Here is a 24,860-nt window from a genome sequence, read left to right as displayed (position 1 = left end):
TTCTCCTGTTGTCTACTTATACCATTGTAACACACGCACTTCTGATCGCGATCGGCGCAGATCCGGACCCGATTTTTTTTATCGTGATCAACAATGTTCGCTGCTACGTGATCCAACAATCCGGATCAAGTTATTATCGTCTGCTGATTGTCGGCAACTCTCAGAACTGCATAATACTCCTTTGGATACAAATCCAGATATATTAAATATGGTTAAATTTAGACAATATTTCCATTTTACAGCTTACTAATTATTGCTGATAAAAAAGGTTTTAAATAATGCTTATTGAGGTGCCTTCACTTTTTTTTTCGTTTTTAGCGCTTTCAAAATACTGCGCTAGATGGCGCAGACGTCAGCCTCCGGTCGCGATCAAGAGGCCTCATCGCATCTCACGGATCGCGATTGTCCGCATCCGTATTCTGCAAGATCGCTATCGCAACTGACCATGTAGCAACACTATGGAGCTTTTGTCTCTCGCGCACATATATAGCTTGACCATGTTACCAGACCGACCTGTAGCCAGGTGCCAGGTACGGAGTGCAGAGCGAAACGAAAAATACGAAACCTTTTACCCTTTCGCCGTGCGACTTTGGAGTACTAGGTTTTTTTCAACTGTGTTTATTACGCGCTGTTCCATCGTGACCCTCTCTCGTCCCGAGTGAATGACCCTGTCCATCTGCGCTTGCATAGGATGCAGCGCCACTCATGACAAAGGAACGGATTGAGCCTTTTACCATCACCTTTATTGTAATGTATTATTGCAAACGATAATAGAGCGTCACACGGTGAGCGCCGTAGTTTGATCTGAATTTGATTCACTAAGTACTGTTTGGGAATGCAACTCAAGGGTGTGGTACATCGAAGCTTTGAACGAAACATTATTGTGCTGCATAGATTTAAAAAAAAAAGCTTTTATCAACATGTAAAAACCAATCTATCTCGAATGTAGCAGCGTGGTTGCACGCATGCATGTCTCGTCTCGTCAGATAAGACGAATCCACGCAATTAACCATGCTTTATTGACAAGCTGCAATGCTTAGCATTCTGTGGTGAGCGGTGCATTTCGGAACGCAATGCAAAATAAGTTTCCCGTGTCGCTCGCCAGGTACTTCGCAACATACTGATGCCATGCTCAGATTAGAGCGACCTACATAGTCATTATAAGATACCGTGTACACTTCGGAAATCCAAAACACGACAAAGAAAAACACATCTGCCTCTTGCCAAGCAGGCGGCCGACCATGTGTAGAAAATTTATTCGCTGAGCGTCGATTCCATGCAGTACCACTCACACTGAAACAGCAGTTTTCACAATTGTCTATGTCACACTGCACTCCTCGCACAGTCCAGCCCGTCTTTCATTCTGCACAACTGTACTACGCTTAGTCAGGAGAATGCCCTCTCGCAAATTTGTTCATTCAAAGGAAGGAGCCGCACCGTTGCGAGTGTGCCGTAGCACTCGCCTCGCTTCACTCGCAGTCAGTCATTCAGAAAGTAATGACGTCGTCACTCTCTTCCGTGCTTGGCTCAACATCTTCAGCAACAGGTTCATCATCCGATGAGAAGTGGAACAGCGAAAGCGCGTCGCCGCTACTGGAACTGGCATCGCCACACCGCGAGCAGGTAGATATATTGCTCTCTGTTCCGCTCATGTTCCTAGACCTATCTGCCGATGAACTAGCCAGTGCACTACTGGCTTCAGCACCGTAACCGCTACAAGAAGCGCAACCGTCTTCCAATGCTGCCTGTAAATTCCTAGCAACTTCCGTGCTGGATAGAGCAGCTGTTTTTCCGTCTCCTGCGCTTTCTGTGGGTGACTCATCGCCGCTCCTTGTAGCAAAGCACCTTGCTGCAGCTTCGTTCTTGCCTTTCTTTTCACTACTACAGCATTTAGGGCTCAGCTCATCGTCTTCGCTACTGCTGTCACTGCAGGTAAGACTGGCGCCGAAGCGATCAGCCTTCAAGTCTGGAGTTTTAAGAAGGTTGATCGGCGTGAATAAAGCATCTGGATGATCTGGTTCTCGTTTCACTCCAGCGCGGCTAGTACTGTCAGTCTCCGTGTCACCGCTCTCCGTAACTGCGCTACTTTTCTCAACTGGAGAGGTACGACCGCTAGGCTCACTTCCATCTTTCACATTGCGTTTAGCCGGGGTACCTCTGAACCAGCCTGCGGCGGTTTTCAAGCCGTCCGAATCACTTCCTGAAGATATGTCCTCCTCTTTAGGCTGTTGCTCGCTGTCACCGGTAGTTGCAGAGCTACTAGTCGAGGGCACCGAGGACGCATCCATATCGGTGCTCGAGCTGTTACTACTCGCCGTGACACCATTATCTGACGACGATGAGGCACTTGTGCTCGAATGCACAATCGATTGTGGTTGCTTGCCCACAGCGGTGCCTTCTGGGGGACTCGTCGACGGCTTCTTTGCAGCCTGCTGTGCTCGCATAGGCACCGGACGCGATATCGAACCCTGCATTCCCGACGTGCCAGCTACGGGAGCCGTTTCAATCGCTCGGAAAGCGCTCTGATGTGACAGAGCTTGAGGGGATGGAATGCTATCATCAGAAGTATCTTGCTGCTCTCCTACACGTACTGCTTCTTCTGCACGCCTCTTTGATTCGGGAGGCCTAACAGAGGACGTCTCGTCAGTTAAGTCGGGGTTGCTACTCAAGCTACGCTTTGCGACTGCGCGTTTATGAGAAGCAGTTTCTTTTTTCGGGGAAATCTTTAGAGAAAAGTCAATACACTTCACTACCGGATGCCCTGCTTTCTTGGCCGGAGTAGGATTTTCGCGGGGAAGCTCGACGGTGGATGCGGACGCTACTGCAAGAGGCGAAGGCTTCTTTTCAAAGTCAAGCTTCCGGAAAACCGAGAAAGCCGACGCTCGGGACTGCCGAATAAGATTATAAGCTGATGCCTGCTCACTGAAAGCGGAAACTAATTGCTCCTCACCAACTTGCGCTGACGGCGGTGTAGAGTGTCGCGACCGCTTACCCTGGCGATAATCAGGAATCGTTGCAGTTGTCCTTGGAGGTACGGCACGAGACCCCACAAGAGCTGCTTCAGTTGGTCGCGGCGGCTCGTCCTGGCGGTCCTTAGGAATCGTTGCAGAAGGCCATGGCGTCTCGTCCTGGTGATCCTTAGGAATCGCTGCGGAAGTATTTGAGGACTCCCTGAGACCCGCAGTTACCAGTGAAGCGGGATGCGACAGCGTGTTCTGGCAATCCTGAGGCACTCTTGGATGGGGACGGGACGGCATGTCCTGGCAGCCAACAGGACTCGTTGGAGCGGGTCCTGGAGGAATCTCCATGAAGCCCTCAGGAATCATTGCAGTTAGCCGGGACGGCTTGTCCTCACATTTCTGCGGAACTGTTGCAGCTGCTTGTGGCTGCCCATCCTCACTTTCCTGCGGAGTCGTCGCAGCGGCTCGTGCAAGCTCTTCCTGACATTCCTGAAGAGTTTTGTGTCCAGGCACACGCAACTCGGGCAGCATTTCTTGCATGACACTGTAATTTTCTTCGTTGCGCTCTCGAGCAATGCTCTGCGCGGTCTCTTGCCTCTCTCGGAAGACTTGAAGCAGCCTCTGCCCAACCGCAGTAAGCGATAGGGGTGGCCCGGCTGCCTCTTGCGGCGGCCTTCTCCGCACGGGCATACTGAGTTCGTGAGAGATGTACTGATTCCAAGCAGACGAGCGGCCTTGCACGCTGCTTTGTTTCTCGCTCGCCTTTGATCCCAAACTTCCAGCCTCTGCATTCACCGCGTCCCCAGCACTGGCGTCAACTACTTGAACGTTTCCCACCGTACACTTACTTTTCTTATCACCCTCCATCCTGTGCCCAGTGCTGCACAGTTCGCCGCCGCTCGCGCTCTGTGCAGTTTGAGCCAAGTCATTTTTGCATCGAGCAGTAGTCTTGTCGGCGACGGGCTCCCCATCCAAGATATGTCTGGAAAGATCTCTGTCAGTCGATATCGTGAAGCACTTGTCTGCCTCTGTTCGTTTAGTACATGCTGCCATCGAGGCATTCCCTTCAGGGGTGCTCCCTTCCTGTTGCTTGCGTTCACGCTCCACTTTTGAAGCACTTTCTCGGCCGTCCTCGGACCTAGACGAGTCAGTGCGGGCAGCGCCGGTGGTTCCTACTAGTCCAGTGCCTTGACAGTCGAGAACATTTGTCCGAGCCCCTGTTCCTTCGGGTACATCGGCCGCAGCGTTCCACTCAATTCCTTCCATTTGGTAGGCGCCACCACATTCTTCTGCGTAGACCTCTGGGGACCGCGTGGTCTCCTGTCGCTCCACGCTATCCGATAACTCTGAAGGAAGCCTGCTGTCCTCCAAGCCTGACTCGGTTTCAGCGTGTTCCCTGTTATCGTCGTCCGCTCCGCGGGGAATTTTCAGATGCTGGGACTCCCGGTCCATATTAACGAATTCCTTAAATTTCGAATTTCGTTTTTGTCGCCGACAATGTCCCTGAACAGGCGGTCCAGAACGTGAGTTTGTAGGTGGCGCTGTCTGGTCGTTCCTTGTGGCGCTGAAAGAAACGTATAGAATTACCTAGCTGTAAACGAAGACATAAACTTTATTTAGGACTTTGTAATAATGTCCACAAAGTAAAATTCGAATAATGTGGGCGCAAGAGCTGCTGTTGTATTGGTCTCCTGTCTTGTTGGCTCGCTGTGTATAAAGTTCTGCTTCTGAGAAAAAAGTCTCGGGATCAATTCCCGTACGGGGTGGCTGTCTTCCCAAGGAGGCAGAATGCGATAACGCTCGTGTTCGTGGAATTCGGTGCACGTTGGAAAACACCCGATGCTCGAAAGTAAGGAGGCCACCTGTGTAATTTTCACTGCGATAATCCTTTAGCCCATGATCTTGCGCCTGAGCTTATGCACTTGAATGCTGGCAAGTGAGCGAAACGGTGGCAGTGACAATAAGCGTTATTGCTAGGCTGTATCTTTACGCTAATGTTTATGTATTGCTGCAATAAGCAGGGAAAAATTCTAGAATAGTATCAGTGACAATTGGTGGGTCACGCTGTGCTCAAGCAATGAGTTTGCACAGGAATCACTCCAATATGAGTGATAGCATTCCGGTTATCTCTTGATGTAGATGCATCGGCAGTTGTGTAATCGTCCTACAGCTGTTTCTGATACCCGCCTTCGAAAGGTTTCACTAGTTCCACGACATCACCCGCTTCAATGTTGCATCACAGCACGTGGCCGCCAGAAATGCTGCTTCCAACTACTTGTCAGCATCACGCTTATACGCTGTGCATTGCGGTATACCTTTGTCAAAATGAGCAACGCAGGAAGTTTGGCGTACGTGTTCGAAAGCGTGAGACTATAAGCACCTAAACTTGTCTGTAGCTCACACGCTACACTTATCTCTTGCACGTGCACGATGACTCACCGCATGCACAACCTGCGTTCACTTGAACGCTTCTATTGTACAATGCGTTGACAGAAAATGTTAAACTGGGCCAGCGTTCCCTATAACTGTCTTTCTTATAGAGGCACAACTATCGTTTCTGAAGCAAGAACGCCTGCGCACAGAGGCATAGCGTGAAATTTTCTCTTTTCGCTCGCTGTAGCAAGACCATTCACCCATTTCTATTCAACCATGCTGTCTACTTATAGGTTATAAATGTTCATATATTTTCTTACCATGATGGTCGCAGGAAACTATGGTTGTACATATATGATGCTTTTTTTTTCCTTTTCTCTATAAACTCAGGTGTAAACTCAGGTGTAAACTACGCTTGTCTGTCGTCTTCTTACTTGTATCCCGTTTTGCGACGTAGTAATCAATTTATTCGTAACAACTCCGCTGCTATCAACACCCTCAGCCATTTCCGTGTGCGATATTTCACATGCGTCTACGAATGGGAGTTGTATGTAGAAAGTTTCTTAGTGGGCAACGAAAGCACTAAAACGGATATTTTTTTCTCAAAATATTGTCATTTTGCTACCCCACGTGTTCAACACTACACATTTTCCGGCGAACACATTTCGCGGTCACACAAAAATACCACAAAACTGATACTTGAGGCATTAGAAAACCTAACGAGGGGCAAAAAGCAGATTCTTTTGTGAACCTGGCGCAAAGCTGTATATATATATATATATATATATATATATATATATATATATATATATATATATATATATATATATATATATATATATATATATATATGCCGCCCGGCCCACAGTGCCCGCGGCCGGTAATAGGCGCTACCATATATATATATATATATATATATATATATATATGGTAGCGCCTATTACCGGCCGCGGGCACTGTCGGCCGGGCGAAAAGTTGCCGGCAGTTCGTTCCCATTGGCTGCCCGCGATCACTTGACTTGTCTGCCGGTAAATTTCCTCGGAGGTATTGTGCCGGCCGAACCCGAACAAATTCGCAGTAACAACGTGTCATTCATTGGTCTACGGCGACTAAAGTGGCATCTACCAAATCGCCCCCTCCCTTCGCGCTGGGTCGCTCCATTCCTTTTGCAGGAAGCCTTCGTATCACACCTGGTCGCGCCTGGTGGTGAAGAATAGGAAAAGGAATATGACGGCACCTGCCTCTGAAATTCTGCCCGTAGACCCGTCACGTGGTTGCGGGCAGCCAATGGCAACGAGCTGCCGGTAACTTTTCGCCCGGCGTACTCTGTCGGCAACATCATCATCATCAGCAGCAGCAGCTGCCTAGCTACGCGCACTGCAGGGCAAAGGCCTCTACCACACTCCTGCAACTACCCCGGTCATGCGCCGATTGTGGTCATGTTGTCCCTGCAAACTTCCTAATCTCATCCGTCGACCTAACATTCTGCCGCCCCTTGCTATACGCTTCCATTCTCTTGGAATCCAGTCCGTAACCCTTAATGACGACCGGCTATCTTTCCTCCTCATTACATGCCCTGCCCATGCTCATTTCTTTTTCTTGATTTCAACTAAGATGTCATTAATTCCCGTTTGTTCCCCCACCCAATCTACTCTCTTCTTATCCCCCTTAACGATACAGCCATCATTCTTCTTTCCATAGCTCGTTGCATCGTCCACAATTTAAGTAGAACCCTTTTCGTAAGCCTCCAGGTTTCTGCCCCGTCGGTAAGTACTGGTAAGACACAGCTGTTATATACTTTTCTCTTGAGGGATAATGGCAACCTGCTGTTCATGATCTGACAATGCCTGCCATACGCACCCAAGCCGATTCTTATCCTTCTGATTATTTCAGTCTCATGATCCGGATCCGAGGTCAGTACCTGCCCTAAGTAGATGTATTCCCTTACCACTTCCAGTACCTCGCTTCCTATCTTAAACTGCTGTTCTCTTCCGAGACTATGTTGCCGGTTGTTCAACGGCCGGCAACATAGCGAATGCCAATTTATTTATTTTAGCTTCGAGTGCTCCACATAGCAATGATCGGCGTGGGCAGAGCACAGGTATTGAAACGCAGCAGCGAATATCAAACGAAGACAGCGCTCGTGATTTATTTCAATGCACGCAAGATTATGAAGCTGCACAACGTTCAGATGTGAACAAATGCGGCCATGCGTTTAATAAATGGGGAGTGGCAGAGAGCAGGAATTGAAGGGCAGCACTGAATGTCACAATAAGAAAGTGTTCACTTCATAAATTTATAATTTGGGATATTACGTGCCAACACCACAATCTGATTATAGCGCACGATGTAGTGAGTTACTCCGGAATAATTTTGTTCACATGGGGTTCTTTCACTTGCGCATAAATATTCACGCACGCGCATTCTAGCTTGTTGCCTAGTTGAAATGCGATCGGGGATCGGACCTAGGACCTCAAGCTCAGCAGCACAACGCCATTGCCGCGAAACTAACGCGGTGTATAAAAAAGAAATGTTCGCGATCTAATACAATGCGCTCAAAATAACAAAACTGCAGAGAGTTCAGGTTTAAGCAAATGTGGACACAAATTTCGAGCAGAAAAATGACGTTAAGCCTCGGGTCTCACAGCGACTCGCTGCCAGGCACTTGTGACGTCATCAAGTTTGAGTTAGATTTATTTACGAGAATGTGGCGTTAGCGGGTCGAGTTAGAATCCAGAACGAGACAGCCCCTCTCGCAGGCGCATTCGTCAAATTCCTTTACAATCATCAAGATCGCAGCTGCAATTTAAATAAATACGTTCTAACACACGAGAACATTTATTTTTCCGTAGCCTTGGTCCACAGACGCAACACAATCGCTTTAAATGTAGATCTTCGCTAGCGGGCCAGGCGCTGGTCTTGAAAAGCGTGGACCAATAGTGAGCGCCTTCAGTTACCCCAGCTGCTTTTTACAAGCCACTGACCTGCAAACTCCAGTCCCAAAACCTAAGTCAAATCGCTTAAGTTCGGTTCACGTAAGGCTCACCGAGTTGGCAAAAGCTTGAGCAAAGCAAGCAGCATCGTGCGACGAGCGCATTGGTGACGTGACCATTGCAAAGCTATGCGATATTTTATTGGTTTCGTATCATTGTTGCTGACACATTATAAGCAACTTGAACTTGCCTTTGCCCCGCTATGTCCATTACGCATTGGGTTATGAGGCTTAACTGCGCACAACCATCCTTACTACAAGTATTAGTAACCTGAACGCGCCTGGTCCTCAAGACCTAGAGCGCCAAAATACCTTCTAGCGCGAGAGTGAGCCTTGGGCAAGTGTACGGGATAGGCACAAACGTAACATTGCCGGGTCGAATAGTCAACTACGTGCACTGCCTTCTCCTAACTGTTTCCCAATCTGCCTTCGTGAATTTTGACGCGCGGAAAAGAGCCCACCGCGGTATTTCGACAGAGTTCAGGCATTTGTGACCATCCATCACCCGCAGAAAGAAAAAAAAAGACGGCTTTAATGGTTGCAAAGAACATCGACGCCAAATTGTACGTAACGGTCACTGAAGGACGCTGCGTCCACTGGTGTATGATTGGTGGAATTCAGCTCTCCTGTGACATTATATTGTAGTGGTGGTGGTGGTCTCGAAACCGGCTGGGTTTGAAAAATGAAAATTGAATTCTAGTGTTTTACGCGCCGAAACCACGATGTGATCTTGAGGCGCCATAGTGATGGACTACGGATGAATGATAACCAACTGGGTTTCCTTAACGAGCACTTAAATCGCAGTACACAAATGTTTTCGCATTCGCCACTTCGCGAAATGCGGCTGCCGTGCAGCAGGCGAGGTTAGTCCGATGTGCTTGGCCTCCGAAGTAATGCAAGCTCTTAAGTATAATATAAGTATCAAACGAAGTAACAACGGAACGTTCCCAGCGGATTCACTTCACGCCACGTACTAGACTACTAATCCATAGAAGATGCAAACAGGGCTTACCGTAAACTCGATCAGCCGTCGGAGTGCCCGGGCTTCTTTCCTCTGACAAAAAGGTTCGGCAGGCGCCTAGCGAGCAACAATTGCCCCTGCGAAAGCTTGCTTCACCAAAGTTGTGTGCAAAAGCGTTCCCGCGCTTCCAGATTAGCGCCGCTGTTTTTGCACCCGTAAATGATGTCAGTAAGTTGCTACTACACGCTGTTTTTGTTTCTATCAAAAAAGGTGAAAACTTCGATCGCTGCAACCGCAGATTGTTGTGGTATTTTTTAAAGAGTGAAGCATTTCTTGCAGCGTTGTCTATCGGGTCAGAAACATGAGTTTCACTTTTTCTTTTTTAAAAGAAGTTGTGTGTGTGGCTGAAAAATTGTGACTGCAATGGTCCAAGGCTATGACACAAGCTTATCGCGCATTTTCAACGAAATTTGCGCTTCAGCGCCAAACTGCGCATGCCTTAATCGATTTCGACACGTGTTTTCCGGCTTCTTACGACCATGGCTCTCTTTGCCAAGCGAATAAATAAAACACCCGGTTTTACGTGCCGAATTCACCGACAATTACGATACCGCCCAATGCGAAATTTGAGCGCAGCTGCATAGGTGTTTTCATTTCGCGATGTACAGCCTAACGCGAACAGTCTGTCTCGTGCGGCACGTGGCGAACGGAGCGATGTGTGGCGCGACTTCCTCGCTAATCCGGAGATCTCGAGAGGCGTTGCGTGGGTTACGCGTGGGCGCGATTCACAGCATCCACCGCGGACAGACTTCCGCTGATGGAGCGCTTTGTTTCCGTGCAGACGAGGCGCGCTACTCAGGCGCCATCTCGTAGGCATCGTCACCGCAAAGCCCGTCTTGCGCGGCACTGCGCTTTTCTCTCGCCTTCGCCATACTCTCCTCCTCCGCTTTCCACCTCGTGGTTTCGCTACACCCTCCTCCTCCGTTTTCTCCTCGCTATCGGTGGCTTTCATCTAAGGCTGCGTTCCGGGTTCGCTTCAGTCCTTCACTGTGTTCGTTCGCTCGGTTACGAGGGACGACGCAGACGCTCACAGCAGGAACGGGCGCCTAAGAGCTACGCTCTAAAACACGATCCGATTATGAGGCGCGCCCACCTGGCGTTCGCCCACCTGGGGTTCTTTATGGAGCACCAATATTATAAGCACATGAGCATTAATTCATTTAACCTTAATCAAAATGCGGCCTCCATAGGCGGGATAAGAAATGGAGGACGCTTATGCTTTGCCTTCGAGAGTGGAACGGGACAGCATTCAAAAATCCCAGACTGCTTCTCAAGCTTCCCGGCAACTGCAGCTTATGTAAACGTAATGTTTACCGGCAAACGCTGGCAGCGAACCCTACGCAAGAAGGCAAGCTTTCTGGTAGAAACACGGCCTCTTGCTTGGGCCGATCGTGGAGGTAGTGCACAGCTGCGCCAGAAAAATTACACGTTTCAGGCTTTCGTCATTCTTTCGCACATTTAATATTTCTGTCTGAGAGAGAGAGAAAAGCAAAGGAAAGACGGAGCTTAACCAGAGATTTTCTCCGGTTGGTTACCTTGTACTGAGGGGTGGGACAAAGGGATGCGATAGGAGAGAGGGAGAAAAGAATTTAAAAAAAGCAAAACACAGACACAATACGAGGCCTTCGCAGACTGCGTGACAGTCCCCACAGAAACAGTACTGTATTGTATGTACGTGTGTCGGTCTGAGAAGATTTAACATAAAGTGCATGTGCTGTCGGTGTTTTGCTTCATGACATTTGGTTGCGGGCTGTTCATTCTCAAAATTCAGAGGAACGACTTTGCCAAGAATGTAAGACAAGGTGTGAGCAAGGTTAGCGACAAAATGGTGCAGCAATATAACCCGGATGTACCGCATTTCACATGGCGAAGCGTGGCATATACATATAACTAAACATATATCGAAATTTTCGCTCATGGGCGCCGACGCAGAACGCCAGCACAGCATTTTCGTCGACACAGAGCCCTTAACGCCATCGCGTTAAGACCGCTACGTCGAAATCGGCAGCTCAATGCTATAGCCACTGGGCTATCGGCAAGTGTTTTCCTCGGCAAACAGACTGACTTGGTCGTCGCTGCAGGAGCACAGGAAGCGAACGCTCAATTTTCAGGAAAGGAGCACACCGCTTGACAAAACTATGCCCAACCAAATTTAGTTTAAAAGAACTGTCTCGATTTCCCATAACGCAGATTTCTCGCATAACACGCGCGTATCCTCACAGACTGCGATTCTTTCACAGAGACAATGAAAAAAAAAAGATATCGGACAGTGTCTGGTACCAGGGCAGATGCGCTGTGGTGACCATATATTTTGTCTGTTTAGGCGGACTGCAACCTCTTTGTTGTATTGGCGCAGCGAGGCGCTGCGCAGCTTAGGTACGTTGGGAAAAAAATATCTAGACTACATAATGCACCAATTGATAACAGTGAGCCCTGATTTCGCCTGTTTGTAGTTCAGGGCAACGCATAGCATGAAGAAAGTTATGACTGACATCTATGTTATTTAATAGCATTTTAGGCTCAAATAGAGCTAACTGTAAGCAAACAAACAAACAAAAAATTCGATAAGCTGCCCTGTATCCTTGAGCATCTCTCTAGTCGACCCTTCACCTCGACTCAATGATGATGATGATGATGATGATACGATCCTCCTATTTGGAACCGGACACTAATACATGCTACCTTGTTTGTTCATTAAAACTTCCTGGCGCATTTTAATAAACTAAGCCGCATTATTCACCGTAGAAAGTACACTCGTTGGGCATTGTACACACTAGAATTACTATGTGTGGTATCTATATAATGATGGCCATTCCCGTAGATTTTTTATTGGCGTCCTCTTCAGAACGGGCCGGTGAGAAATTGTCAGTTAACCTTCTTGAATTAATCAGGTTTTGCTACATCCATTCAGAATAGTGTGTTGCAATGGCTCTTTGATCTGTGCGGTTACCTATACCTGTATGACCCTGGCTCCAATGGTGTCTTCCCTGCTTTTTTTTTCACGAATACTTTACGTAATCGTCCTTTGCTTATCTTGATGTTTGCTGATACAGTAAATGCTTCCACGTTCTATATGTCGCAGCACTTCTGGAAAATGAACGTTCAATAGGTTCTGGCTGGGTGATGATCGTCCAATTGTAATGCGCCGAGTCGTTTCCAGACATTTGTTACGGTAGATACATGCCTCGTCCTGTGGTGAAAATTTCAACCTGTATCTCTTTTGTTCTTGGGCAGCCAGGGCGGGCCACACTTAGCAAGGCACTGTACTTCCTTTTTTTCTTTAAATTTTTTTAAAATCGCAAATCTAAAAAATCGCACCTAAGTTGCGACAGTCACCGAAATTTAGGGGCAAATGCAGTCAATACTGAGACTGAGCTTGTCCCGCTGAACGTCAGACGTCAACGCCCCGTAAAGAGAGCCGTAATTAACTGAATAATATAAAAGGTTTTCTACAACCAATTTCGGTTTTGTTTCCCAAGAGGATACCTTGTCCTGACATCACGACAAGCTATTCTCTTGGAAATAGGAAACACGGAAAGTAAGCCGAAATAGGTCGTAGAATTAATTATTTCAATTCAATTATTTACGGCGCTCTGAGGCTTGTCAGTGTTTCTTTAAGGTTCAGAGGACTACAACAGTCATTCATGGAAAAAATGTCTAGCTGAAAATTTCATGTTACTACCACTTTAGGAGAAAGCTGCATCGAGACTACAATTTCAATGCATAGAAATGAAAAAAAAATGAAAAAATCGTTTTTCTCAGCAACCACTGCACCCATATCGGTAGACTGGTGCATCTGAAAGAAAATGTTGCAGTATAGTGACTGTACAAAGCATTGTTCTTATTTTGTCTGTCATTGTTTTTTTAATTCTGGAAACACGCTTAATTTTGAAAAAGCTCCACTATCAAGTTTAAGACTATTTAACTCAGCAACAAAACTATACTCAGTCCTGCAAAACATCACCTAATGATACATCTAAAGCAATCAAAATTAATGTACTATGCACCACTACAGCGCCCTTAAATATACCTAGACAACACACTGACGTCCTTTGTATGTCCTGCTTATGAGTTGTGGGATGTCCCACACAAGTTCCCAAATCCTCCCTAATGAGAAAAAAAAACGACATCAACAGGATGTCCATTAGATGTCCTCTCCATCAGAATCTAGGATCATATCTGGATGTTACATATTCCGCTAGCTGTCCCCAGAAATTGCCGGTGCATGCACTACTTAAAGGCCACATACCCATAAATGCAAAAAAATTGTCTGTTTGAAAGTTGTACATTTCTTCGAAGAGTTAAATCGCCTTTTACATACGCTCCCCGAGGTGCAACTCACTTGTTTTTCTGCCTTTTCCCAACACTACCGGCTTATGGCGTTCAGCGGTTCTGTTGTTATCCTCTCTGTTTGCATATTTACCAGATCTTGAAATCACTGGAAAGGGTGGTGCGTGAGCAGAAGCACACACATCTACCTACACAGCGCTGAGAGCGTGCAAATTCTCAATGAATAATGGGACAACGGATCCGGTCCTCCGTGTTTCAATTCCAAACCTCAAACAACAGCTTGATGATGCTTTCAGGAGAAGCAACAAGTAGCTAATGGCAAGAGCACTGAAGGCCGCCATCCTGTAACAGTTCCAGAACAGAAGCGAGTAATAAAGAAAGAGATGGTACAAGTGCAACGCATGTTGCAGTTTTCTGGAGACGGCTAAATTTTAGAAATGTCCAGACAGAAAAATAAATTTTTCAAACATTTTTGTTATTTTTAGATTTCTTGTGAGTTCACGACTATTTTCATGTTAAACAATGTATTATAAATTAGACAATAGTTCACGACACTAACAGCTTCGGAAATGTAATTTTTTGTTGCACACTCCCCATATACAAAGTGAACACATACATAATTGGGACGAGGGGTGCGCGAGTAGTGATTTTTTAGACCGAATTCAGTCGAAGAGTGCCAGAAGCGAATCGAAACGAATACTTTTCGAATAGCTTTCGAATAATGAATAGCCGTTATCCCAATACAAAGAGATATTCACATCCCAGTATTCTTTCTGTTAGCAAGTTTCTGTCATCGCAGTGCATCATGAGGCGTTGTTTCCCGACATCACAAATGGAGCGTTCGAAGCAAGCAAATATTTTCTTCGCAAGTACAGGGCTCTCAAAAGAGCGCGAATGATCGCTGTGCAGCCTTTAAAATAAATAAGTGACGTAGCCTGTTCCACTACGCAAGTTCTCATGTTTTATACTATGCCCACGGCGGTGAAAATTTGTCGTATTTTTCTCCAAACTTATTATTTCATTATTTGGGCACAGTTGACGTGACATATTCGAAAATTATTCCAAATATATTCGCATTTACGAATAGTGAGTATTCGATTGGAACGCCGAATATGACAGCCTTCAATTCGTTATTCAAAAAATTCGAATGTTCGCACACGCCTAATTAAGACACATTCTCGTCACAGCCACTCTTAACGCAAAACTTAAATAAATCATCGTTTTTGCTCTGTTATTTCCTGCGTTTGACTGAAATGTCGCTTCCCGAAACCTAATTTCTTTACTAGTGCGCACAGCCTGCTTAACTCTCATCTAGTAGTGCAGAATTCGAAGTAGTATTTACTTTGCTAAGGTGCTTTTGTGTATATTGCTGTGAACTTTTTAAACATTGTACAATAGTGTTTCCAATTACACCAGTGATCTCTTGACCTGCCGTAGTTGCTTAGTGGCTATGGTGTTGGGCAGCTGAGCACGAGGTCGCGAGATTGAATTCCGGCCACGGGAGCTGCATTTCGATGGGGTCGAAATGCGAGAACACTCGTGTCTTAGATTTATGCGCACTTTAAAAAACCCCAGGTTGTCCAAATTTCTGGAATCCCCCACAATGGCGTGCCTCATGATCAGATCGAGGTTCTGGCAAGTGAAACCCCATAATTTATTTTTAGTGATCTATTGGCACAGTTAATTACTCTTAATTCTACACCACTGGAAGAGAGTTAAGCAGGTAGTGCAGGCCGCGCACACCAGTAAGGAACTTAATTCTCAGGAAATAAACATCTTCAGTTAACCATAGGAAACAAATAAAAAATGATGGCGCTGAAAGTGGCAAACATTAACATTAAAAACAAAAGAAACGAGCGATACACTGGTGAAATAGAAACAAATGTTCATACAGGCAATGCAGAAAATCTGCTGCAAAAAAAGACTGACTTTCAGCATGATCATATTCATATGGACAATGAAAATAAACAAAAATTGTTTGTTGCGCAGCAAGCCGCTCGGCATGATGGCGGAACCACTTCATGGCGGCCCTCTCGACATCCTTTAGGGTGGCATCTGTGTGTCTGACGTCATTAGTAGCGACATTGAAGGAGCGCACTTACATCTGACATGTACACGCACACATAGAAAGAACATGCACAGGCGCTGGACTGCAACATTAGCCATTGGTCCTGCATGCATAAGCAAAGTTAATCTTCCCATAAGTTTCGCACACCACACAAAACTTGGACCAGTACGATACTTCACTAAAAGGACAACATTAAATACCAGTACTAAACGCAGCAAAAAGTATAATACGTTCATAAGCCATAAGCTGTTACAACGTCCGGCATTATAAATATTTTGTGATGGAAAATCCATGTAACTAGGCAATAAGGGGTCCATCCTGCCAATGCAGCCTGGGTATAGTGAGTACGCCGCTCGACACTAGATTAAAAAAAAAAAAACTGATGCCAAGCTTGGTACACCTGACTCGCCCCACATTAGCTTGCACAGATGCAGATCAGATAATTTTTTCCCCTTCGTACCAAACCAGTTTAAGGGGAAGCTTTAGCTCGGGCCCAACTCCGACCTGGCCTATTCAAATACATGTAAAACGCAAAAAGGCTTTGCTGAAATAACACCAGGACGGATTTTAATGAAATTTGTTGGAGCATTTAAGAGCAAAATTTAAATTCCAGTGACTGTTGGAAGCGGATTTTCGATTTAGGGCCTAAATTTTGTTAAAAGAATCTTAAAGGATTAGCATGTTTGAGAAGAATAGACGCACGAATTTTATAAATTAATAGGTCTGCATCAAGAACAGGTATCGCGATTCTGTAAAGGCACCTATTAAATGATTCAAAGCAGACACATTCGCTATGTCAATTTATATCTTACTTGAATTACGTTGTGTACAAGGGTTCTGCAAAAGCTGAATTTCCATGACTGAATTTTTTTAGATTCATGTGTAACATATCAATTTTGTCCGCTTTAGATGTACTACCATATGCGATTCACACAATTGTGATATCATTTTTCCTTGCTGAATTACAGAGTTATAAACTTCGTAGTTTGGTTTTCTGAATATTTTAGATATTTGCCAATCTTTAATAAAAGATTGACGACCTAAATCGAAAATTCGAAATTAACACTCACTAGGTTTCCAGCTTTTCTCTTAAATGCGACGACCCTCGTCAAATTCAGTGCAGTGGTTGTCGAGAAAAACGAATCCGCCTTTTACATGTATTTATATAGGAACACCCGAGCTAAAGCTTCCCCTTAAACTGATTTCGGCATTTGAGCTCAGGAGGGACTGCAGTACGCGTGTCGTTGTTTGTTTGGCTGCGTCCCCTTCCTTGGTCTGCCATGTGCTTTTTATGTTAAAAAAACAACAAAAATGCAGCTATAAAGAAAAAATAGCATCCAGTTAACATTAAAAGTTTCGGAACGTAAACAATTTCTTATTTCTTGGCAATGGAGGAGTGCTAACTGGCTGCTAGTCTTAACTCAAGTTCTTTAAAATTCTCATAAGCAGTTAATGAACGAGAAGAAGAGGAACCGAGGGGCCCGATTTCTATTAATCATAGGAAGCCAAGAAAGACACAAAGGACAACAAAGGGGAAATTACTCGCGCTTGCTAATTGAATTAAAGAAATGATAAATTAATGTAAATAAAAGTGGATGAAGAAAATGACAGACCCTTATCCTACAGCAAAATGTGGGTAAGCCAAGCTTGTCCTGGGTGCACCTGATCTTCGTCACGGTTAAGTAACCCATAGGTAACGGTGCCGGATTGCGTCGGCCTCCCGATAACTCAGCTCGGGATCTTGTTCTCGTTTGTGTCGGATTGCCTGGGCTCGGGCGGCCTTACGGCTGGATCGGCGAGCCCTTCCACACGCGCGTTCTCGCCGGCGTTCGTCGAGGGCTGCCCGTTCCTCGGAGCAATGCACAACGCATGGCCGTCCCATCCGGTTTTCGAGACTGAACGGAAACGAAGCCGGCGCAGCGCGCGAAACCGTTTCCCTTCCCGGCGGAAGCGAAACGGCTCTGATCGGTTGCGCGCGTGGCGCGAGCGAGCGCCTATGCAGCTGGAGTCCTTGCTGATGACACGCTCCAGCGCCGGAACAGCTGTCGACTCATCAAACCGCCCTTTTCCGCAGCTGCTCTGGGAGCAATTGCAGTTTTTTTTATTTCGCGTGACCACGACAACGCCAGTTGTCAGCCAATACAAGTTTCGCTTGAAAACCAACTGGCCACTGGTGGGTCACGAACCCACGTCTTAGTATTATGCGTGCGATGCTCTTACCAACTGGGCTACCGCGGCCCTCTTTTCCCAGCCACTTTCTGGGGTACTCATGCTTCACTGCTAGAACAAACCCTGAGGGTGTTAGCCAGCGTCACCACTCACAAACTTACGCGGCGGATGTGGAACATCCTTTCTTTTTTCTTTATTGCCTGGCTTTGGTACATAACTTTTCACGACAGACAACCATCATAATAAAGACACACAAAATACAGCGTACAATTACTGAATGTGTATTCAACGAGCATCGTGCGGGCTTCGTATACTTAAAATTCACGCAAAGCCACCAGCGGCTCTACTCTTGAGAGCCACACGGGTGCTTCTGCTGCCGCTTTATGGGTAGCGACAAAGCAGTGCATGCTTTCCAGAAAATACATTCGTGCAGGCCGCGAGTCCTTATCAACATGATATCCTGCCATAGGCGGAGTTTTCATTTTTTCGTAGGCGGGGGGGGGGGAACTGGATATATATATATATATATATATATATATATATATATATATATATATATATACATGCGAACCTGTTACGACAATCACAATAGCAATTTTTTTACATGTAATGTTGCTTTGTAACGCATTCAAGCTCCTTACAGCAACAATGTACCGTGGCAATCGATAAGTGCATCGGGGGGCCCCTATGCCATCTAGGTATTTAAGGACAACGCTGTGCCGTTTCACGTACTCCCTGACGAAGCCCGATCCCCGGTCGAAACCTAGAAAATAAAAGCATAGTTTACATTCGTACGTTCGTCCTCAACGTACAAGTGCCTGTTCATATATATTATGCGAAGCCAGCAAAGACACAAATGACAACATAGGGGAAATTACTTTTACTGGCTAATTGAACAAAAGAAATGATAAATTAATGGCAATGAAAGCAAATGCAGCAGCGTTCCCTACTTGTGGCAAGTTGTTTTTTCATCCGCTTTCATCGCCATTAATTTCTTATTTCAATAATTCAATTATTGAGCACAAGTCATTTCCTCTATGTTGTCTTGGTGTCTTTGTTGTCTTCTCATGATAGGATTAAACAAGATCCGGCCCTATATATATCTTACCGATTACACTTGAAGAAACTTCGTGATACCTCGAAGAATTGTTCATTGATGTTACCGCCCTATATGAGAATTTGCAGGACCTCACAGCCTGAGTCCTGTCGCACCACCAAGCATATGGCGTCTCTCAGTGGTGTAATCTTCCTTCGAGAAGTTGTCGTATACTTCGTTATCACTAATATTGCCTCGCCTTTCCGGAGAAACTGCAGCCTCTTTCTCTCTCTTTGTTTAGAGTGAGTCCGATTATAAGCGCTGCTACGCATGACTGCTGTTGATTCTGATTTCGAGTGAATCCGGCTTGGGCTCATCCCGGTTACTGAGTGAATTGTACAGAGTGTCCCAACTATCATACACCGCACCTTTATTAAAGAGCAATTGCATTACTCAAAGAAAACCTAGTGCATATGGCTTCCGGTACAATGGAAAGCCGTAATTGTTTTCCTGTATGAGATTTAATATGGTAATTTTAATTAATTATCTAACTCGAGTACTGTCCTAATTATGAAAGTGTCAATGAGGCATTTGGAGGCACAGCCAAGGGACATCAAACTGCAGTATCTTCAGCGATGTACTAATTGCGTACACATTTCTTCCGACTTGTAAAGAAACCCTACGAAATATAAAAAAACACCATGTGACTGCGCTCCCACCCGCATCATAAAGCAGCGCCTTCAATTAAGCTGATTGAAAGAAACTGCTTTGCATTTTCAAACGCGAAGAAAGAGACAGAGCATCACCTTGATAATGATACGGAAGGAGCACCAAAAGCAGGTTTCACCGCTTCACGGTTATTCCTTCTTGTCATTTCTATGTTACACTTATTAATCGCATGCGGCAGAAATTGTCAGCTCCAGAGTGGAATCTTACCATTATCATTGAAAGAGAAGGTGTACAATCAGTGCATTTTACCGGTGCTGACATATGGGGCAGAGACTTCGAGATTCAAAAAGACACTTGAGGCCAAATTAAGGACTGCGTAAAGAGTGAATGAACGAATAATGCTAGGCATAATGGTAAGAAACATAAAGAGAGCGGTTTAGATCAGAGAACACACGGGTATAGCCGATAATCTAATGTACTGTCGGCCAAAAAAGTAAACGGACCACGGCTCAAGTTGCCGGAGCGGCTGCGGGGCCACACCGGGGCGCTGCTATCGCGCTCCGCGCGCTGACGACGAGAGTGCCCCGAGTGACGCCAGGCTTCGGGCTCATTCTCACGCGGTATCTCATCACGCTTGATAAATTTCTAGTGCACCTTTCGGTTGCTCTGCTGCTGACGGTCGCGACGAAGGGGACCGTGCGTCGCTGGTAGTCCAGCACATGGCGCTGTCGTGCAGTAGCGGGCTGCCGCAGCGCATCAAAGCGCGGCACTCAGAAGGAACGAAGACCCGTTCTGACTGTTGTTTTGCTTATATTTACCTTGCGTTTCATATTAGTGAATGTCGCCGGCGTCCACCACTGCTCGAATGTAGGCAGCATAACGAAAGTAGCCGCAACGGCGGCTACGGTGACGCGCGCTCTTGTGCTCCTATTTTCAGGATTTGCAAAAATAAAGCGAATATATATAATATATATACGTGAATTCAAAGCTATGCACGTCCGCGCCAACGGTGATGCAGTAAGCTATTGGCCACAATAAAATTTTAAGAGAAAAGGTAAAGGCAAACCAAAAGAAACATCAGATGATGTGGGTGACCAAAATCTGGTAATGACACTTTGGGTGTGTTTCGGGGGGGGGGGGGGGCGTGTAAACCTTGGCATCGCCGGGGGGGGGCGTGCCCCCCCCCCGGGAAACTCCAGAGGGGTCTCGAGCCCCGGAGCCCTCCCCCCCCCCGAAGTCGGCGCCTATGTATCCTGCCATTCTGGACCAAATACAACGGGAGCCCATGAGCATAATTAAATCAAAAGGTAGCCTATCCTCATTATCTATGCGTAAGCACCGAATGCGATACGGGTCTAGTGGAAATTCTTTATTGTCTTCTGTAATATATCTAAGAAAAAGCACCCTTCCTAAAAGTATTAAAAAAAACGGGATCTATTGTCTCTGCAAATTCAACAGTGCGATTCCCACGATAATATAATCCCATTTTTTCAAAAAACTTAACTGGTAATGTTACGGCGTGCAATTTAAGAAAGTTTTTTGTTTCTGGCGAGACCTGCGTTTTCTTCACTCGTTTTAAAACATCGCTGCCTGGGCCTCCACAGTACAAGGACCTGTACAAGGGCGATGGGAAAACAATGTCGCACTGGACACACTGGGCAGGTAATCATTCGAAAACCGCCACGAAAGTCTTACACTCGATACAATTTCTTTGTAAAAACCGAGGGGCCCGATTTTTATTAATCATAAGAAGCGAACAAAGAAAAAGGACAACATAGGGGAAATTACTCGTGCTTGCTAATTGAATCAGTGTTCCGTCACCTAATCTAATCAGGATCGGTGCAAATGGAAGGATCGGGTTACGTCGACACGTTGCCTTCGCATTGCCTTAAGTCGGAACATAAAGCGTATGAAGCCATGGCCTAGCGAGTCTGCGTCCCACAAGGCCGAGCACTACACTCCAAAAAAACAATTGTCCAGGGGTGCTAGGCGGATGAAATGAATGCCGCAATTTCGTCGAAAACGCAAAACATCGATTTCGTTAGCAAATTAGTAGACCGACATACGTAGTTTTATCGGCCGTATAAATTTGAGTTTCATATGCTACTTTACCAAGCATGGTATGTGATGCGCCAGCACGGGCAAACACATCTCACTCGATGACCGCGGACACCCGCTGACGAGACGCTAGCGTGAGGGAGAGCTGCCCTTCGTGCTGCCTCTCGCTTGAACGCGAAGTGCGCGGCGAGAGCCCAGCGCACACGAATCCGCCAGCCCTTAGCGCGCCAAGACTCTGTATCCAATGCAGATGGCTTTCAAGGTACGCCCCTTCCCCCTCAAATGCGCGCGAGTTCGAGCCACCATCCTTCCAGACTCCCACTCGCACCCAGAGGACACCGCGGCGTTATCGCACTTCGACTTTAGATGGATCACATCGACGTCGAAGACGACCGCCGAAATTTGCTTGGGGCACCCATATAATAGCTATCACAGTGAAAGAAATGAAGCGCGACTAATTTTGGTGCATGGATTGCCTGGGCAATGATAGAGGAAGCCCATGTGACTTTGACCATCTATAGATAACGGGGGCCCTTCAAAAAATAATGTTGGTATGCCCTATCAAGTATTCTTGCACTCAATTCCTAGCACAAGGGCGTCATCTTAACCCACCTTTCCAAAATAAGCTCGCAGCTTCCAGCACTGTGGAACCTACAACCTTGTTCTGAACACTTGCAGATACAAACAAAGACAATTTTTTATTGCAAAAATATTCTGCGTTGCTTTTCGCAAGAGCATGGACGAAACAAAGAGTACAAAACAGTTCTTCCAGAACGTAGAGACTGACAACCGGTAAACTATGAAGGAACATATGAATGAGTACAAACAATGAAAGCCAGAACACACAAGCAGCAATTTTAGGCTGTTTAGACCAAAGCATGATGTTAAACATTAGTACAGTACAACCAGCGAACTTTACCAACAATAAACTTGACCACACATTAATACAGTAACGTCCACCTTTTCAACATCTATCTGCGGTGTAGTCGGTACAGTTGTATACTCAGGAACTTGTTCAGAGCATTGCTTCAATGGGCATTCTCAGTGTTCCACCATCAACATTTGTTAAAACACATTAAGGATCACAGCATCTATGAAAGCAGTGACTACATTTTACACATCTTTCGTTTATGTAGCCCATTTTAAAACAGCAGTGCTGGTCTATGGTTACATTATCACAATAATAAATCACAGCCACTGTTAGCTACTATGGAACACACTTGGGCGAAAAGTGACTATACCCATATAAATAACCATCAACATAAAGGAGTAACCGAGAAACGAGTATTTCAAGACCCAAAGTTCTCATTAGGTATTCCTGCTCTGGAACTCTCCCCTCTTGAGCAAAAACCACAACACCATACAATACCTTCTGTAAGGTAGTAATGAATAGGAAAAACCTACTGCCATCTGCTTTTATCAAAGTTCACTTAACCTATGTAAAAATGGCAGTTAAGAAAACAAGTGCACACACACACACATAAGCAGGAACAGGAGGTCCTCATTAAAAGCCTCTCTTCAAGTACAGTAAATGACGTAATGACAACACACGGAAGATATGGATCGGCGTTTGTTACTCTGGCAGTCTTATTAGAAAAATCTGACTCGACTAGGCTTTAACATCAGCCTACAAGAACACTGCATCAATTATAAATGGTGCCCAGATGAAGAACCAAAATATGCTAACATTCCCGTTCTGATCCCACAGAGAGATTGGTCAAGTGAGTAAACTGACACACATGTAAAGCGATATTCAATGCAAAGGCAGCACCTTCCAAATTTGCAATATGACTGCAGTTCGCTGATGTGGTTTGCATTGAAAAATGTAAAATTTTATCAAAATGATCTGCAGATTAAGAAAATCATTGGAAGATTATTGCGCCATTGTTGAGGAGTGGCATGCACAAAGTATACAGCTTTGTGATAGAGCACTCGCAATTTTGTGCCTTGAAAAGGAACAGTGAAAATACAGTGTATAACAGAAGCTGACTGGCTCTGCCAATAACTGTTTCAATAAAAAAGCTAGAAAGCAAAGTATTTGTTAACAAATAACTTTCAATCATAGTGCCCTGTCCTTTCAACTTTTCAACTAAGAATTGGAAGGTGCACAGAACTAAAGAAAGAAAATTTAGCAAATGCTTTCGTCATAAATTAAGACAGTGCAACTGGTCATAGTGAGAATGGACCAGGTCCCACAATGATGCCGTGTCTTGAGAGCATCATTCAGATGTGTTGGTTAACTAACCTGCACAGGCGGTCACCGGGTGGTTCTAGAAGTCTCAAAGGACTTTGTTGAGCGCCTGTGACCCTTGTTTTCTGTGCAGTAGGACCTCTTATAACTCGGTGCCCATATGGGGTACCTGGAATGTGGAGAACGTGAGGATGATGAACTCTTGGAGTAATTTTTCTCACATCGCTTTGACTGGCGTAGTGATGAGGAACGTGGTGATTCAGACAGCCGTAGTGGAGTCGGAGGTGGCGGAGAAGATGGCAGTGGGGGCTTTCTGCACCTTTGGGAGTTTAGTGGTGGTGATGGAGCCGGTGGTGGAGGCGGTGTTGGAGATGGTTGTGGAGGCCGTTCAGGTGGTGGCGACACTGGCGGCGGAGGCACTGACGGTGGAGGTGGTTTGCTGGGTGGTGGGGAAGTCGGCAACGGTGGCATAGGCACTACTTCAAGTGATGGATGCGAAGCCGGCGATGGTAACTGAAAGGTCGTCGAAAAGGGGACTGCTCTGGTTGGTGGTCTTGTACCTGGTAAAATAGGCACAGCCGGAGAAGTTTCATGCGATGCAAACTGCTGATTCAGGCAATGCATCGCAGGAAGTGGCCAGGGTGCAGAACTTTGAGAGGCAGCTACGAGTCCAGTGCAAAGTGGAGTTAACGGTGGTGATGGCATGGGCTGTTTTGGCAGTTGCACTGTTGGAACAGGATACATCAACTGCGTAGGCCCACATTGTACTTGCTGCATTCCTGAGCACAGTTGTAAAAAAGGGGCTGCTGATGTTGAAACTGGCTGCTGTAGGAAAGGTCGCGTTGGCACTGCACACGAAAGCTGTACTGACGACCGCACCACCTCTCCTTGCATCTGCATAGTAGGCTGTAGGAAGTGAGGTTCTCCTGAAGCGGTCACATACCCAGTATGGGTTGAGTCTAGTTGTGGATACATGTGCGCGAATGGATGTGCTCCCAAGGATGGCATTGTGGGAGCAGCTGCTGACTTTGGA

Source organism: Dermacentor variabilis, chromosome 11 (assembly GCF_050947875.1).
Source record: "Dermacentor variabilis isolate Ectoservices chromosome 11, ASM5094787v1, whole genome shotgun sequence".
Classification (NCBI taxonomy): domain Eukaryota; kingdom Metazoa; phylum Arthropoda; class Arachnida; order Ixodida; family Ixodidae; genus Dermacentor; species Dermacentor variabilis.
Note: the sequence above shows the minus strand (reverse complement) of the source record.